Here is a 16300-nt window from a genome sequence, read left to right as displayed (position 1 = left end):
TTCAAACTAGAATCATTACACAATCTTGGTTTCTATTGACTGCTGTGCCTGCTTATTTATTTACTCTGAAATCTTCGATGTTCAAGGAAGCTCTCTCTCTCTCTCTCGCTCTCTCTCTCTCTCTCTCTCTCTCTCTCTCGCTCTCTCTCTCTCTCTCTCTCTCCCTCTCTCTCTCACATACACACACACTCCAAGGACGGGCGATAATCTCAGCAGACATCTGTATCCCCATTATTCATGTTCTTCATTTTAGAAATGAGAAGAGGGAAAGTGAAAAAGTGTGCGGAAAAATAGCTATGAGTGCAAAAAGACAGAGGGAAAGAGAGGAAAAGAGGGGGATGAGAGGGAGTCAGAAGGAAGGATGACAGAGAGAAAATGTCACATCAGAAGTGGTTGCAAGAAGATGGGGGACAGAAGCGAGGGAGATAAGATGAATGAAAGAAAAAAGGAGAGGAGAGGAATGAAGGATTCAGATACCCCAACAGCTAGGAACCAATTAGTATAACTAATGATTTCACACTGGCTGACGGGGCAAATCTCGATCTGTATAAACAACACACACACACACACACACACACACACACACACACACACACACACACACACACACACACACACACTCTTTCTGCATGATGGAGCAGAGCAGAGGTATGCTCATGTTGCCTTCAAATATCTGTGCAGCTAAAAGTAGTACATCTATTCGCCGTTAACCTGGAGATAGATAGTTATTAGGCAGGTAAAATACTGAGGTAGCCCTAAAGATGGTGTGATAATAGCCTAGAGGTCTTCACTTAGTGTTATACTCAAACTCTACAACTCTACTCCTTTATTATTCATATCCATTCTTCAACCTAAAGGGCCCTTGGTGTTTTAAATATATCAGTCGTGAGGCATTTAGTTGATTAATTCATTGACTGATTCACACTTATCTTACCCTGTAGATTAAAGGTGCGATAATTTGTACTGTACAATTGAGGAGGTTCACATTGTGGGGTGAAAGCAGGTGCTAATTCTATGTTTTGAATTTTGGTGTCTACATACGCTTCCTAGATAGGATTAATGTCACCTAACAGAGCATGCAGTATTGAAATCCCTCAACCTCCCCGAGGGTAATAAATCCTATTCGAAGCATCATTTGTATGGCACATTACTTAATTTTTGTTAGTGGCAAGCACAATCGCCCTAGTGGTAAAAACCATCACCGTCACCTCATGTCTTGATAATGTCGACTGACGTGTTTCAGAGAGATGGGTGAATGATCTATATACAATTTTGGTTTATTTGGAAAGATTTAAGAGGCACACTTGTTGTTTCCTCATATTTAACATTTCCCAAATCTCAATAACAGAGGAGGTAGCTGAAACGTTAGCATGACCACTAGTCAGTTTATCCACAATTATCAATGAGATCCTGGTGGAAAAATATTGGAAATGTGTTATATGCTATACATTTTACTCTACAAATGAATGATTCCTCCCAGACATAAAGAGAAGTTAAGTTACTTCTTTAGTCCTTATAGTCAAATTAGAATGATTCTGGAGCTGTCCACTGACAACTGTAAATGCCCCAGAGCTCAGGTATTGTAGATATAATACTTGTACATTATCTTCCTTCAGAATCAGAATTCCACACAATATTTGGGAAACAATATATATATACTTCAGATATTAAAACAAACAAAAACAACAAAAGAGGCAAAATAGTGAGGCTCTTTGAAGCTATACACAGCTCTCTCATTAGCCCACCATATCCATTGGTTGTAATAAGACATAGTAACAATGACAACAAGACTCTTTAAGAGCTAGTGAAAAGTGAACGTGAGCACCGCTCTCCCCATGTGTTGGGCGAAGGAAAACACCACCCAACATCTCTAACTGTCAATGAATGCCTTTAACTGGTCCCTGGTGCACACCTGTCATCTTCCCTTTGGCTCCCCAATAAAAGCTGCCAGGGTTCAGTTATAGCCGTACAGAGGAAAGGATTCAGTCACGGTTGACAACATAAACCAAATCTAATTCCAACAGCCTGCTTGCCATAGCAATGAAAACCTAAAATGAACTTGGGCCTGGCGACGGGGATGGGAGAATGAGGGGAGGTAGGTGAATGTTTATGTGAGGAAATGCCAATGAAAGGACTGGTTTCTCTTCCATAACATTGGAAACATTGCAAAAACAAAATGAGGGGAGGGCAGGGCAGGGGAACAGAGGAAGGCGGGAGGGAGAGCAGGGAATAGAGTAAAGATGGAGGAAGAGGTGGAGAGTAAGGACAGATGGAGTGACAAACAAGGAGGGAGGCAGAGGATGATTATTATGAGATTGAAAAGAGAAGAAGGCGATTAGTAGGTAGGGATGAGAGTCTTACAAGGCGGGTTGTAGTGAACTACAAGCTGGATAGAAAGGGGCTGAGAGGTGAGAGGTGAGAGGAAGGCAGTTGGAAAGAGAGATAGATATAGATGGATGCTAGGTAGCAGCCACTAAGGACAGTGGAGGAGAAGTGGGGGACAGGCAGATAGATGGACGGATGGAAAGAGGGAAGGAGAGAAAAGGGAAGAGGAAGTCATTTGTTGTAGCTCAAGGTTGGATTAGCGCTGACATTCATCCCAAATGAAAGTGTTAGTATGAGGTCGGCGTGTTGTTAGCTGCATGTGAGGGTCTGTACATGTGAATGTGTGTTGAGAGTGAGGTCTGTGTGTAAGGACATGTGTCTGTGAATATAATAGTGTTTGTGAATAGCTATGAAGGAGTACTTGTTGAGTGCATGGTTCATATTCAGTGACATGCCTGCATGTATGTGTTTGTAAGATTACACTGATACACATATGTTCTCTTATATATCTCAACTGTATGAGCGCAATTTTGTAAGTGACAGGGTTGCATTTATATATAAAAGGTGAGCACTTACAAATTCTCTTCTTATATTTTTCTTTTCTACTAAACATTAGCAGCATCACATACACATACAGCTGCTCTGGCACCTTCCTTCCTCACCATGTCTGGTATCAGGGATTTTATTGACCTTGACTCCATGCCTCAATCATCGATCAAAGCCATATTTACTAAATAAATGAAGTGCAATATACTCACTGATACCTGCTAAACAGTCCAACATGTCCATGTGTAGAGTATAGCAGATTGTTGATTATAATTTAACAAAAAGAAGAAACTTTGTTAGATATCTATTTTAGAGGAGCAAAGAAAAATAGCCATGTTTTAAGGCTGACATGGTAATACACTTATCAGATGGATTTGAAAACCAAAGAGGTCAAAAAACCTAGTCTTATTGTGCATATAGCAATGCATGTACATTTACAATTATATAAGCAGTGTTCAAAATAATAGGAACACCTTACAATATAAAAACACTGCAAACTCTGGTCTCACAAATGATCATAGAGTTGAATCTAAACCTCACAGTCCCAAGACACTGTTCTATACTCCCTGCATATATAGTGAGGAAGTGTGTGTGTCTGCCTGTGTCTAATATGTCTGTCTCTATGTGTATGTGTCTCTGGGTGTGTGCATGCAGCCTGAGTGTACTGTATGTGTGTCTGAGCCCATCTCTCTCTGACATCAGTTTAGTAAGCATGTGGCTCTGAAGTCAAGGAGATGGGAAACATGCGGGAAGCGGCAATTGCGGAGGGTCAAAACATTTTTCATGGATGATTTATTTTGGCACAGCCAAGGAACAGGCGAAAGAGGGTGGGAGGCAAATGTGCTGCGAGAGAGGAGGGAAAGGCAGCGATGAAAGGACAAGCTTTGACTGGGATGAAAGGGGGAGGGAGATGGAGGGGAAAAGACAGCAGAGGAGATACGAGCGTTAAAGTGTCTTTGGGGGCAGATCAGGAGGAAGAGCATGTGTTGGGAATGTGTTGAGGAGTAGCTTAGGAGGAGAAAGAAGTGTATGAATGTGTTTAGTAGGAGACCGGGGGTAGGGTTTAGTCTGAGTTGACAAGAGATGAAAACAGGTGAATGAAGGTTAAAGGAGGTGCAGAAATGAGGGTGAAAAAAATGTATGCTGCAGTTTAATTGTCTGCTGTAGCATAAACTTCATTCAAGTCATCTAAAGGTTTCAAACGTTTTCGTCATATTTCATTAGTCGCTTTCACTTTATTGCATTTCTTTAAAAAAATTTCAGTACACCTTACATGTATGTCAGAAGCACTGTACAAACAAGTCATAGGGCATCTTACACGTGTTACAGTGGAAAGTGCTTTTAGTTTTGTATGATGAAATGTTTCTGTCTAGCTAACTCTGGGACAGTAAATGATTATGTCTATTTCACCCTGCTAAATAAAAAACATAAAAAAACATAAAAACAAGAAATTATTCACTCGCTCTTGTATGCCTTTGAAAGTATTATGTATTATTGTATTATGTTAAAGGGATGGACCACATTTTGAATTGAGCGTTCTCAGCTTGCATTAGATATCTCACCCAATTACTATCTCAAAGGAGGAAATTGGGCTACAAGACAATGAAGCAACTGGATTCAAGCCTGACTAAACCTGACAAAAACACACATTGTTTGCTGATGAACTGCCTTAAATAGGAATAGGTCTTTATCCTACAAAATCTGAAGGCAAAGGGACAAGATTGTGTGGTCTGAGTAGGATTTACCCCTACCTTTGAGCAAACTTTGGTTGAATGCGGGGAAACTGTCGTTGTGGAGAGAAAAAGAGGCGGAACACATTGGCCGAAATACAATTTTGGAACCCATCTGCTCTGGTCTGATGATGATTTTGCTTTGTAATAGCTTAAAATGAGCTTGTAAACTGACTACTTGTGAAACAATCCGCTCATAGATGTCATCTTTCAACTCCAACTCCAGTCTCACATCTCAAGTTGCTAACCAGACAGTAAACAATCGACCAGCGCACGGAAAAGCAAGTCTTGGCACGGATATCTGCTCGGTACGCACCATAAAATATAGCCTCTTGACCCCATAGTCTTATCGTCGTCACACCGATGGGTCCGAGATTGCCTGTTAGGGTATGTTCGAAATGTCCATTGCCCAAGTCTGCATAATTACAGTATGCATAAAAATGCTAAGGGTGAAATTATCTAGATAAACTGAAATATAATGCTCTTAAATGACAATCACATTCACAAATGTGATGAAACCACATTCAGGTTGGTTTGCTATGATTGCCTGACAAAGAATAGAGCCTGTGTTGCTCATGTTATGAGCAACACAGGCTCTATTCTTCAGAACAAACTTCAGGTTCAATTTAAAATATTGCAGAAACCTGCAGCAGTTCAAATTATAATGACCTGAAACCAAAGTTGACTAGTGTCAACCTTAAAGTATTTAACTGAGAACATGGAAGAGAGAGAGAGAGAGAGAGAGAGAGAGAGAGAGAGAGAGAGAGAGAGAGAGAGAGAGAGAGAGAGAGAAGACAGAGAGAGAGAGAGAGACAGAGAGAGAGAGAGAGAGAGAGAGAGAGAGAGAGAGAGACAGAGAGAGAGAGAGAGAGAGAGAGAAAGACGAGAGAGAGAGAGAGACAGAGAGAGAGAGAGAGAGAGAGAGAGAGAGAGAGAGAGCAGTCAATAGAAACCAAGATTGTGTAATGATTCTAGTTTGACAGAGGTTGAAAGGACAATAACAGTACAATTTAATTCACACACACACACACACACACACACACACACACACACACACACACACACGTTTGATAACACACAAATTCGGCACACACAAGAACACACAGTTTCTAGCCTCAGCTCACCTTGACTCCCATTCTGCTTTTCTTTCTATTTCTCCCCCCTGCACTCACACATGAAACACACACACACACACACACACACACACACACACACACACACACACATACACACTCCAACAACAAATAGGTGGGAGGTTGTGAAGCTATCTGAGTGTATTACACAGACCATTAGGCGCCTTGAATGGACAGACGCTGGAATGGGAGCTGACAATGGACTAAATGACAGAAGCAGGGGAGAGACTGAGAGTGTAGTAACCCAGATGTAGCGGGGACATAAAGCGATATCAGTTCGCTCTACTGTACTATATACACACATATATACACACACACACACACACACACACACACACACACACACACACACACACACACACACACACACACACACACACACACAGACAAATGCATTGACACAAGCATCCACAGGTGGACAGGAAGAAAACTTATACACTCCGACAGACAAAGAAGCAGTCGCAGAATGACAGTAACACAAACGCACGCCGTGATAGACGGTAACACAAATAAGAGAGAGAGATAAACAGATACAACTCCCACACACAACGAAAGACTGATTGGGACTTGCATCAGACTGACGGAATCACACACACACACACACACACACACACACACACACACACACACACACACACACACACACACACACACACACACACACCTATAATGATAGCCTCGGGCAGTGTGAAGTACAGGCTAATGAATTTTCCAATGTTAATCACACCTTTTGAAAAACATCCACTTCTACTAGCTACTGGAAGGTATCTGTTAATCTGTTATCTCTCTCTTAAAAAAAAGAAACACACACACACACACACACATTCTGTAGATGCAGACTCTCAAAGAGTGGAGTTGGATGATGAAAAGTAGTTTTGTAAGTAAAAAGAGAAGCAATACATCTGTGCATATACATACTGTGTGTGTTTTCATGTGTCTGTGCATTTTTAGGTGTTTGGGTTGTTGTGTGTGTGTGTGCATGTGGTTATGTATATGTGTGTTTACATGTAGTGTAATGATCCATTTGTTTGAGTGCGTGCATTTTTGAGTGCTTCTTTTTTGTGTTTTTTTGTGTATATGCGCGTGTTTATATGTTTGCGAGGCTTCCACAGCATCAGTGTGTACGACAGGGAGTTACCCCCTGCCAGCATTCTAATTCACTCACCATTCTTCCTTACCCGCAGGTAAAACAACAAGCAGCGAGGAAAAAAAAAAAAAAAAGCTGGTCCCAGTGTACCAGCCCAATAACACCTCGAGGCTACAGCGTCTTAATAAACCCCAGCATTGTGTCAACAAACAATAAAACTCCATGGTAACCTAACTTTGTTAAAAGTTTCTGTAGTTAATAACCCGATTTCACCTCGCTGCAGTCAGCAGCAGAGTGAAGCAAACTATTTTATTTTTGCATATCATGAACACAAAGATGAAAATGTGCATACAGGGCTCTCAAGTTTTATTCCATGTCTGAGGAGAGTTTAAGTTAATGATGACACTTCACCAAACAAGCTATTGGTAACCAATTATTCATCTTGTACATGATGTATGTTAAAAGCTGTTCATCTACTACTGTTTACTATTGTTTACCTGGGAATGAGTCTGACTTTGGCTTGATGAGGATCTTTTCTTTTTCCCAAGGATGATACGCTAATGTGCGGTTTTCCAGCATAAACATATCTCAAATACTGTGTTATATTTAGAATCACTGTTTTCATTGGCATATCCTGACCACCATACCGCCCACTCTTGTGATCAGTCTTCTTCTGTTGTTTCTGAGGTGAGAAGAAACCAGGACCTCTACAACCCGCACTTCAAGAACAAATGGTATTATTAACAGAGACGTTGTTTAGTGAGCCATAGCTGGAGAGGCTTGCTCCTCAAGTGAGCAGTCAAATGAAATAAAAACTCAAAACAAACACTTGAGGCGGCAGCAGCAATCACTTATATGTGCTATATACCAAATAACACCGCTGATGTACTGAACAACTTCCTGTTGATAAAAGTCAATTGCCTGTCTATAGACTACATCAGGGGTCTTCAATGTTTTTCAGGCCAAGGACCGCCAAACTGGTGTAGCGTGACGCAGGGACCCCCTACTGTATATATTGTATAGAAGAGGCTTGAAGAGGTCCGTGCGATGGGGAGGGGGGTTGGTGCGTAGTTCACTCATCTCCTTTCCTCCGCTCTGTCTCTGACTGTAGGTGTGTGCGCTCGTGTGTGTGTGTGTGGGAGTGAGCGGAGGGAATGCAAAGCAAGAACAAAACAAAACACTTGAATTTCAGGGGGCGCGGGGTTCCGTTGGGGGATTATATATATATATGTTTTTAAACGGTGCGCGATCTACCCGCACTACACTCGATCGCGATCGACCTTTTGGGCACCCCTGGACTAAAGGGTACAAACTTCCTCTGACAGCCCATGCTTGAGCATCTGCACGTGTTGCATTTGTAAAAAAGGCCCCTTGTTAACAAACACCAAGAGAATAGGGAAAATACAAGTTTTAGAGTGGGTATAGCTCTGTTGTGGATTTCACCACCACTTACTACTAAATCTTTACTCGACTGTCATCAGTAAGCGACACAATCATGTCTGGCCTGCATGAATACTCCATGATTCCCAGGGAAACCACAGACTACTACTGTTGAAACTTATGTGCCCTACTCGAGGACATTTAGACAGTACTTGCGGAGTGTGTTGTAGTATCACTCTCTGGAGAGCATTTCTATGCTTTCTGCTTCTCAACTAACTGCAAACAAACATCAAAATGTATCCATTTTGCACACTAATTGGTGCTCTAGCTTATCCCACTGCACAGGACCTTTTCTGCTTGAGTACATATGTAGCCTTTCTGACTGTAAGGAGGAGAATATTAGATTTCTAGCCCTATAACAAGGATGCTGTTTAATAATAAGGCTATAATCCAACAAATTCCCTGAGCCATCAGTAGAAATAAAAGTTAACTTTATTGACTTTAGTCAGCCAACTTACAAAAAATAAATAAAAATGGCTGACAACTGGAAATCATAGAAACATAACTTTTTCAGCAAATGTAGGTTCCATGTATCAGTTTGTAAAGGCGTCTATTCTCCAAGGAGAGTTAAAATGAATGGCGAGTGAGGCGAAACAACTTCTCCAGTATGAAGACAGACAGAGGATGAGAAAGAACGATGCACAAAAGTTGCTGACAAGAGCTGTGGGTGCATAAAGCGTATATCATGAGACGAGAAGAGGAATGGATAGATTGATGGAAAGTTACCGTAGAAATAATCAACAAAGAGATGAGTACAGAGGCAGTGAGAGGGTGAACAAACTTTAAGAGAGAAGAAAATGGATGGACAAGAAAGAGAGACAGTGAATTAATGTACGATAGCAAGAGCGATGGAGAGAGAACGAGAGGAAGGGAGTTGATAAAGAAAAGCCAGGAGGACTGCAGGAATCCTGAGAGGATCTGTCAGCTCTCGTTGGCTTTGATTTTAATGGAAGCCAGCGCTCCTCTACCTCTAACCCATTTGGCCCTAATTCCAGCGCTGCTTTCCAAACTTTTTAAACTTTAATGGCCCCTTCTTAAGTGCCAGCTGCTGACAACATTGATTTGGCTTTAAGCCTCGCTGTCCTGCACGCCTTTATTTTCTCCTGCAAAATCGACAGAAACATCTATTTTCTGCCATCCTCTTCCACCTCCTACTCATCCGATCCTTCTTCTATCCTCCCCTCATCCGCTCTCCTCTGTTCATTTGAGGGTGTCAGCGGTCGGGGGAAAGCTTGTATGAAAATGGATGAAACGAAACACTATTTGGATAAGCTGTTCTTTATAGGGGTGTAGGTATTTTGTGCAGCTTATTTCAAACAGGCTGGGTTGGTAGACAGAGAGATGATACTTCCACAGAGACCTTCTCGGTGACGTGCTACACATAAATGCAATGACGCGGCGCCCAATGTTCACGAGAATATGTAAGGAAGGTTACAAGTGTTTTGTCATCTGCAACTTCAGATTTTTGTGTATCTCAGTTAAACTTTTATACAAAGTGATATTGCTGTGCTGAGTTGTTGTTCTTTGCAAACATAACATCAAAACTAAACAGTAAAAACATCCCGTCATGTCTTAATCCCTGGATTTTCAATTGCTTACACAGTACACAAAAGAAAACATAAAAGAACACGTCATTTTCAAGTGTTTACCAATTCAACATAATCATTTTCCTGCAAAGTTTTTACTTTGACTATATGCAGTGGCACTGTATTTTACAGTGCTAAGAATATTTCATGGCTGCATTTGTTTTTTGTTAGTGTCTTTTGTTCACTTTGACAAACACAGCTGCAATTTAAAACCATAAAAGTTGGCAAATCATCTGATGTTTAGGAAAACAAAATATTTTTGAACACCGCACTAGCTTAAGTGTTATCAGAGGGAACCCCGCCCATCCCGCTGATCGACAAAGGCAAGCATGATTGGATAGTTCCTAAAACCCTGGTGGTCACAGGATCAGGGTCTTGGACTGACATTATAAATAATACACTTTAGCTGGACAGGTAAGCAGGATGATGCTCTCCACTGCAGGAGGATCAGTCAACAGTGTTAAAAACATTACCAGCTGAAGTGTTATTTAGATCAGAGAAATTGCTGCTGGAGAAAAAAATCACATAATACGACAGACTTGGGCCACCATATCTTTATACATTTGAAAACAGCTCTCTGACAGCTTGAAATTGGACAATCAGATCATTTTGTTTGTCTTTTAAATATAGTGTTGTACATTAGCAAACAATTACTCATTGTGCAGTGAAAATGACTAGCATGTGATACACGCAGGTCTGAACAGTAGTAACACTAAAGAGTATACTGTGAGGGGTAATTTCCCTTGCCATTCAAGTCATAGTCTGGCACGCTGAGCTGGATGGGGTTAACGGCAGTCGCTGCAGGAGGGGTTGTGAGACGCAAAAGCTTTCTTGGACTGTCTGTAATGAATCATGGATGTGTGGCATCGAGCAGCGAGAGGGTATCAAAATTATATGTAAAAAATTGTAGGAATTTGTCACAGAAAATTATAATATTTTTTACAAATGTCAGAAAAACCCTCACACTGCACCTCGAGCACTGTATTGTAGTTGCCCACTGCTCCTAATACTAGCATGGGTTAAATGCAGCCTAAATTGCACTGTGTGTGCTGTGATGTGTACATGTTTGTAACCATTCAAAGAGGATTCAAAATCTCCTAAGTCTTAACTGCTTTAACTCTCTTTTCCAGTCCCCATGCAGTATCTTTAAAGATGTCCCCTCAGAACAATCAGCTTTTCAAAGGGCAGAATTGTATAATTTTAATGATTTGCACCCAAAGTGCACAATTACATACAGTATCAAAATATGCAAATAGTGGAACCTGCAGCTGCTCTTTGTGTGGTCACAGAATCTTGTTCAGCTTTATAACCATGAATAAGCATGTGATTAAGAATGGTTACTCACCTTACCCTAACCCTCAAGAGGAAACAAGTGGTTTTTGACAGAAATTAATGATAAAAAGAACCCTGAAACCTAATGCAAAGCATGACATATATAAGTACATTTCTTGTTGTATTTGAGGGTGTGTTTTTGCAGACAAGTGAAGGAGTAATGTGTGTTAAAAGAGTGGGTTGCCCTCCTGAGGTTTACTTTCAAGTTGTTTGGTCAGATATGTTTATGTAAAAAGAGAGAAGCTACTTCATTTGCAATGCAAATGTAACATTATGATATCACATATTGTCCATTTTTATCTAATGGCAAACTGACTTGTGAATTCGAGCAAAGTGAGTTTAAAGAGTAAGAGAAGATGTTCTGGTAGAATTAGAAGTTTTAAATGCACATCTTTAAATGTTTTTGAATTGCAAGGTAACTCATTGAGAATGATTTAGAAATAGATTTATAAAACTTTATACGTTTTCAAAATTCCTATATTCCTAGAATACATTCTTTACAGATGCTGAAGGAACGTTTTTATTTTCCGATGATACTGATACACGAGCAATACGATCGTTCTTTTGTTGTTTTTTCGCCAAAAAATACAATTTTACGTGACTGCATTTAAGCCCATCATGAATATTAACCTTCGCCTTGTACTATTTTTTCCTAAATAGAGGTTGAACGCATCATTATTCAACTTGACAGGACTGTGATGCCCACTGGCTCCTTGTTTCGTGTTGTGTGCACTACTTGTGTGCACTACTTGTGTGCACTACTGTGTGCACTACATGTGTGCACTACATGTGTGCACTACATGTGTGCACTACTTGTGTGCACTACATGTGTGCACTACTTGTGTGCACTACTTGTGTGCACTACATGTGTGCACTACATGTGTGCACTACTTGTGTGCACTACATGTGTGCACTACTTGTGTGCACTACTTGTGTGCACTACATGTGTGCACTACTTGTGTGCACTACATGTGTGCACTACATGTGTGCACTACATGTGTGCACTACTTGTGTGCACTACATGTGTGCACTACTTGTGTGCACTACTTGTGTGCACTACTTGTGTGCACTACATGTGTGCACTACATGTGTGCACTACTTGTGTGCACTACATGTGTGCACTACTTGTGTGCACTACTTGTGTGCACTACATGTGTGCACTACTTGTGTGCACTACATGTGTGCACTACTTGTGTGCACTACTTGTGTGCACTACTTGTGTGCACTACATGTGTGCACTACATGTGTGCACTACATGTGTGCACTACTTGTGTGCACTACTTGTGTGCACTACTTGTGTGCACTACTTGTGTGCACTACATTGTGTGCACTACTTGTGTGCACTACTTGTGTGCACTACATGTGTGCACTACTTGTGTGCACTACTTGTGTGCACTACTTGTGTGCACTACTTGTGTGCACTACATGTGTGCACTACTTGTGTGCACTACTTGTGTGCACTACATGTGTGCACTACTTGTGTGCACTACTTGTGTGCACTACATGTGTGCACTACTTGTGTGCACTACATGTGTGCACTACTTGTGTGCACTACTTGTGTGCACTACATGTGTGCACTACTTGTGTGCACTACTTGTGTGCACTACTTGTGTGCACTACATGTGTGCACTACATGTGTGCACTACATGTGTGCACTACATGTGTGCACTACTTGTGTGCACTACTTGTGTGCACTACTTGTGTGCACTACATTGTGTGCACTACTTGTGTGCACTACTTGTGTGCACTACATGTGTGCACTACTTGTGTGCACTACATGTGTGCACTACATGTGTGCACTACTTGTGTGCACTACATGTGTGCACTACATGTGTGCACTACTTGTGTGCACTACTTGTGTGCACTACTTGTGTGCACTACTTGTGTGCACTACTTGTATGCAGCTCGTGGCCAGTGAACAAGGTTGGATATGGGACTACACTACACGCACACATTTGTTGCACTCAGCCGCATGCCTCACGAGTGTTTACCCACAGGTGTGTAGTTTGTGCTCCCCACAAACTAGTAGCATATTCTTTACTCAATATCGGCCGTTAACAATCGGGGCATTCCTAATATTCTTCTTATTTAAGGTCTGAAAAGGCTTGTTTTTATTGGTTGGTGCAGCTTGACAGAGCTTTTACTCTTTGCTGTTTAGTAGATAGTTTCACATCAAGTCTTAATTGAATTTGACAGTTTGATTGTATTATCAATGGGAGTCTTAAGCTCACAAATTCATTTCCTGTAGGATCATCTGAGCAGCATTTGAGCTGTACCTTAGTGAACAGAGTTTTTTTCTCTGTATATCTGGCAAACGGGTGCCATAGTAAGGCTGACATGGTTGGTCCTTCATTTTCTCAAGCCTTGCCAGGGGCATACACCACAATCCTTGCACATCCTGTTTCATGCTATTGTTCGCCATCAATAAGGGAACATCTATTTATGCAGGGATGACAGAGGGAGAGAGAGAGAGAGAGAGAGAGAGAGAGAGAGAGAGAGAGAGAGAGAGAGAGAGAGAGAGAGAGAGAGAGAGAGAGAGAGACAAGAGAATACATGAAATGGAGGGAGAGAGAGAAAGAAAGAAATGACAGAAAAGAGGTGAAAATTATAATCCCCCTCCTTTCCCCGTTCCCTGGGAAGTGACAGCCGGAGTGATGTATAACCCAGGCAGTGGAAAGTTAATTAGATAGGCTGGGTTACTAAGAGATGAAGGACTGAGAGGCCGAGAAGGAGAGGAGGGAGGCGGGGGATGAGAAGAAGATGTAGAAGACAACCAAAAAAACAAAAGAGAAGGGCAGAAAGAAGGATGGTGAGAGATGAGGTGAGTGAAGAGTGAAGAGTCAGGGAAGAAAGTAGAAAATAGGGGAAGATGGGAGAGAGAGGTAATAGGGAAATGTGAGAGGAGAGACATGGGGAAGGGGGAAGGGGAAAAGCTTAAATAAAAGACAAAGGGTTTTGTTAAAATATTTGTTTTGGTGTGACACTAATACAGCCATAACATGTGATAGACAAACATGTCACAATGCAAGAAGGGTATCATGGGAGCAATCCACAACATAAATAATTGCAGCAGCCTCGGTCCCTCTCTAATAATGACACCCCTTGTGCTAGGCTGAAGGACACACTTTAATATGTCATGTGCACTGCTGAGCAGGTGATTGCATGTCTGCCCTCTATCAGGGAAGTGCACAGGATAAAAACAAATACCATCAGACATTCTTCACATTGAGGCAACTATCTGCACCCAAAATGGTTTCACTACCTAATCAATGGAACCAAGACTAGCCTTGGGATTTCAATACTTCTGGACTCTACTTAACCTTCTATCCATCTGCCAGTGATACCAGTAAGAGGAACAACTCCCCAAATAAGTCATTTGTGCCTTGTACGTTACAGAGTATGATATCTTATGAGAAGTTATTCCCCATTTATAATGGAAGTGGTGTTACTTAAGAATGGGAAATCAATGTTGACTCATTGTTTCCCACACAATAAAAACAGCGGTTCCCTGTGTGAAAGGCCGGTGTTTTTGGACCCACCCATCCACCCCGACTTCCTCAGTACGCAGACTTTAACCTCTTCATACTTCCTGGTTCACGATTACGTGAGTTATATACACAAATTACAGTACATTACCTTTCGTAACAAACAGTGTATGAGAACAGCCTGCACATCTATACACCAATGCCAGAGTATGAGGAAACCAAATATTTATTTTATTCCTTCAATTTAGTAATTTGCCCTCTTAAAATTGCTCCCTCAAATGTATAATTGTTTTCCCTTTGTCATTGCCTCTTTGATAGTTATATGTTGTTTTGCGGTAAAATCCTTGATACTGTGGCATCCAGTTCATAACCACACAGCTTAAAGGTTCATAAACACACTTAAAGGTTCTGAAGTACTTCATGGCGAAAAATGTTGTTACAGTTTCAGTAGTTTTGCTCAAGTGCTAAGAAGGTTTTGCATCAGAGTTGAAGGTAATAGTAAATAACATTTGCATAAGACCTTAACAAGCATATAAGATGATGGTTTATTCATTCTGAAGCACTAGTACTAGTACCTCAATGCTGTACTTAAGTAGTGTATGCACTTAGTTAGGTTTCACTACTGCAGATCTGCATACTGTAACGGTCTAACAATGTCGTTGTCGTGTAAGGCTCATGATTTATGTTCAGTATTTTATTTTATTTAGTACTACTACCTCACTGGATCACACTTTTATCTGCCACTCTGCCAGAGCAGTCCCAAGAGTTTGGTGACCTCCTGGTTTCTGGTCGTATGGATGAAGTGTTGTGTACTTTTCAAAAGTAAGGCCCAGTGGAGGGAAACTAGAAACCAGATAAGGAAATGCGAGCGAAGAAGAAGAAGAGAAAAACAGAAGGAGAAGAAAGATTGTGATAGAGGGCAGGAATTGAGAAAGGAATTTAGAAGAGTAACATCAAACTTCTACTGTTGTTTTCAGTGACTTTAGTTATCTGAGTGTGTATGTGCGTGCGTAGGTATGCACATTCTCAGGCTGTGCATGAGAATATGAGAGTGTGTGTATTTGTGAACGCAGCATGTGTATGTGTGTGTGACTGACAATGACAGTGAGTGCAACGAACGAGAGGGGGCCATTCTTCTGTTAATTACTGAGTTAATGACACACTATGCTCTAGTGGACACGCAACATGGCAGGCTCATGCACACACACACACACACACACACACACACACACGGACACACACAAGGATAATGGCTAAGTCTGCTTCTGTGCTCACGCAACGTGGCAGGCTGCTATGCAAAGAGCTTGACAGTGAGATAGCAGGCTAACAATGATACACACACACACAAATACAAACACGGCAGCAGCAACTGACAGGGAAGCTCATCAAACCAGCTTTAATGAAGTCACTTCTCCCAAATAGAAGAGGGGAAGAAAGGAGGGATGAGAGGAGGAGGGGAGAAAAGGAGGACAAGGTCGCCTGGATTGATGACGCTCATTAGCCTAATAAGGTACTTTAATGAAGCGGGCCCAACACTATAGAGTGCCATAGAGTCCAACACACACACACACACACACACACACACACACACACACACACACACAAATTGTATTCTCAGATATTCTGATCATATCCC

At 41.4% G+C, this 16300-nt stretch overlaps 1 protein-coding gene across 1 annotated transcript in view; it reads right to left on the bottom strand.

Annotated features, from left to right (window-relative positions):
* The window catches only part of sgcz (sarcoglycan zeta), a 325525-nt gene that overhangs the window by 3865 nt on the left and 305360 nt on the right, over nt 1–16300 (bottom strand). The gene's annotated exons all lie outside the window — the stretch shown is intronic.

The sequence above is a fragment of the Cottoperca gobio genome, chromosome 1 (genome assembly GCF_900634415.1).
Source record: "Cottoperca gobio chromosome 1, fCotGob3.1, whole genome shotgun sequence".
Classification (NCBI taxonomy): Eukaryota; Metazoa; Chordata; class Actinopteri; order Perciformes; family Bovichtidae; genus Cottoperca; species Cottoperca gobio.
The sequence above is the reverse complement of the archived record's forward strand: the minus strand, read 5'-3'. Positions and strand labels throughout refer to the sequence as shown.